This window comes from Corvus brachyrhynchos, unplaced genomic scaffold (assembly GCF_000691975.1).
Source record: "Corvus brachyrhynchos isolate BGI_N302 unplaced genomic scaffold, ASM69197v1 scaffold56, whole genome shotgun sequence".
Classification (NCBI taxonomy): domain Eukaryota; kingdom Metazoa; phylum Chordata; class Aves; order Passeriformes; family Corvidae; genus Corvus; species Corvus brachyrhynchos.
This window is the reverse complement of record NW_008238664.1, coordinates 10,532,279-10,535,323: the sequence shown is the minus strand read 5'-3', so window position 1 is coordinate 10,535,323 and position 3,045 is coordinate 10,532,279. Positions and strand designations below refer to the sequence as shown.

Genomic DNA, 3,045 nt, shown 5'->3' with positions numbered 1-3,045 from the left:
CCAGTGATACAGAAACATTCCCATAATTGACACTGCCCTGCATCATGGTCAGTCTCTCACAGTGGTCCTCTCCAAGGTACAGGTTGGGCTTTTCTCTTTACTGAGGTACTTGTAGAGTTTATACAAAGAATCTGAGAACAATCCCCATAAGGCAGGCAAAACAAGAGGGCAAATATACTAGTTAAAGAATATTAAATTTAAATCAAACAACCTTGTTTCTGTGCCTCAGGATAGGATTCCAGATGTTTTGTAAGGAAACAGAAGACCAGACAGTAAGACATCAGGAAATACATCTTAGCACTAATGATTTGAAAGCTCTGTTCTTGTAAGAAGGACACAGTCCAAAAATAAGGTGCCTGGAAAAGTTTTAGAAAAAAGAAAGGCTACAGGTGAGCTAATTTTTTTTAGCTTCAATCATTTAAAATGCAGAACTTAGACAATTTATTTAAGAAGACAATACAATCTGCTCAGACCTTGCCTGATATCTTTTCTTTTCTGGCTGTCAGCAAGAAGAAGACATTACCTTACGCCATACAGTCTATTGCTGAGAGACTTTACGGTGCTGTTCATCCCATCCTTTCTTTCCTTCACCTTAATTAGAATTGAAGACTGAAAACGTGTGGCTCTCAGCACTCGGGATATATGTAAATTACAAGGGAAAAACAGCTAAGGGCTTGCCTGCACGTGTTGCACATCAGATAAGATCCTTCCCCTCTGCTATTACAGCGTTTCCACTGCAGCGTGTTTGGCTTCACTAAGATATACAATACCACAAAAGCTATTTATGAACTCTCATATCAGTGCACACACAGTGGTAACAACAGAAGACTGTAATAACTGGGAACATTTTGATATGACATTTTACTAAAGGAAACTATTCCTTTGATTTCTGCAGGAAGGGGAGGAGCTACTCAAAAGCTTCAGACCTGTGGTTAAAGCACTGATGGAACACCAGAGCTCTACCTTTGAAGATGAAACGTCATTTTGGATGCTCATTTAAAATTAGGTGTAATCGATTCACTTGCATAACAAAGACAGCAGCTTCTGAGCAAAGTGCTCACCAAAAGGAAGTGAAACCGCTGACACAATGTGAAGAGCTGAAAACAAAGTGATGCAGCTAACACACTTCTCTCAGGGACATGGTGCATCTTGATTTTCTTAAATGGTTTCTGCCTAATGCTGTCACGTGAAGGCTCTTCAGAAACCCAGGGATGGTTCTTAAAACATCCAGCTCTGCCTACTGATGCTGAAAGACACTGGGAGACTTCACCTGTCACAGAATCCTCTAAAATTTGTCCCTGTATCAGCTTTTGCTGTTTGAGCAAGATAATAAGAAGAATAATCACTGCCATAGCACTTGATGGCCTTGGTAAGTGAAAAATTGATCAATATTTTTCTTTTCTCCCACCCCCAAGAGAATTTGGCTCTGTTACACAGTGAAAACAATCATTATCTAAATTCCTAGCAAAACAAAAAATTTAAAATATTCTCAACAAAATAATCCATTATTGTTTAAAACTTTTAATTTTAATCAAAATAAAACAATGTGACTAGAAAAGCAATTATACTTTGGATTTTCAGACCAAAAAATCTGACTAATGTCTCATTCATATGGAATGTGATAGGGCCACCAAATCTGCTTTTTCTCTTCGAAGAAAATCTGTCCCACTTTATATCTTTGAAGATTTGATTAACTTAACTTTATGTTTTATTCCATGAAGGAATTAAACTAAGGTAAAATGGCAGCCAATAAACAGAGGCAGCACCAATCCTTGGCAATAACTTGAGCTGATGTGCACTCCTGGTGTTACGAGGAAGGATGCTAGTTCACTGCAACATCCCCCTTCCCTTCTCTTTCCCCCAAACTTATGTTTGTATTTGGCCCCTCGGTGTCGACTGATAATGTTGCATATTTTTTAAAAGTAGTTCTTGTGCTTATAAATGGAAATAATATTTCATCTGGTATAAAAAACCATGCTGAGATAAATACTGCAACTTTATTTTCTTCCTGTATTTTTGTGTTGAATACTGTGCTGTATCTTCAGGGGGTTGAGCTCTTACTTCTAGATCATTTGATATAACTAACCAAATAAACAGTCCCCAAATAAACACATGAATGGAAGCTACCAGCTTTGCTATTAAAAAAGGATATTTAAGTCATATAGTACAGTGAAATAAAACGCTTCAGCTCCTCTCTGACACCATTTGGGAAAGAAGTACTGTGTTAGAGACACACAAGTATCATGGTTATACTTGCCACAATTGTAGCAACTAGGTTTATTGGAGTACAAGACGCTAACCAAGAGTAGCAGAGCCTGTTTTTCAAATTCAAATTGCCTTCAATGGCAATTTTTAGACAGCCGCTTTCAGAACTTCCCCTTTCTTGTTCACCAAATCACTCTTAGACATATTGCAACAGGAGCAAGCAAGTCCTTTTAAAACCATGCTAAGAACATCACTATGAACCGCATCTTTAAATAAATTGTTGTCATCTTTAGAAGGAAGTTCTGGCTGTGAGGTATTCTAATGTGCAAGACAACAAACGGTATTTTGACTTGTAGTTTATGGGTCTTTCCCAGCACTAATGAGGGCAGCCTTCCAGCCCTCCTGCAAGGACAGTGGTGGCTTTTTCTCCTGCTATGGGGGAAGAGAGACTGTGAAACAACATGAGTGCCTTGTGGGTCACAGAGGAAGTTTGGGGTACAGCTGAGCTCAGCTAACGGCAATCCCAGCTGTCAGATCCACCTCGTGAACCAAGCCCAGCAATCACTTCTTCCCGGACAGACTGGTCACTGCTGCTGCCCACAGTGAAATTCTTCAGCCAGATGAAAACTGGAGGGGAAGAGACAAATCTTTGACACCTTTTTGGCCTTTTCTAGCTCTTTACCTTCTGAAGATCTTAAGCACTTGATTATCAATGGTAAACAAGGAGACAGATCAACCCCTCCACTTCAAGCAAGCTGGTTGTGCCAAACAGGCACTGCACCATCACAACAGGAAGTTCTTCTTATGACCTGCCAATGCTATGACACAATAGGCAGTTGA

General features: G+C 39.5%; 1 long non-coding RNA gene across 1 annotated transcript in view; it reads left to right on the top strand.

Annotated features, from left to right (window-relative positions):
• Window positions 1-862: 862 nt before the first annotated feature.
• LOC108447535 overlaps window positions 863-3,045 on the top strand; it is a 6,610-nt gene continuing 4,427 nt past the window's right edge. Inside the window, exon 1 of the long non-coding RNA XR_001863141.1 lies at window positions 863-1,369. This is a non-coding gene — a long non-coding RNA (uncharacterized LOC108447535). The remainder of the gene's footprint in view (window positions 1,370-3,045) is intronic.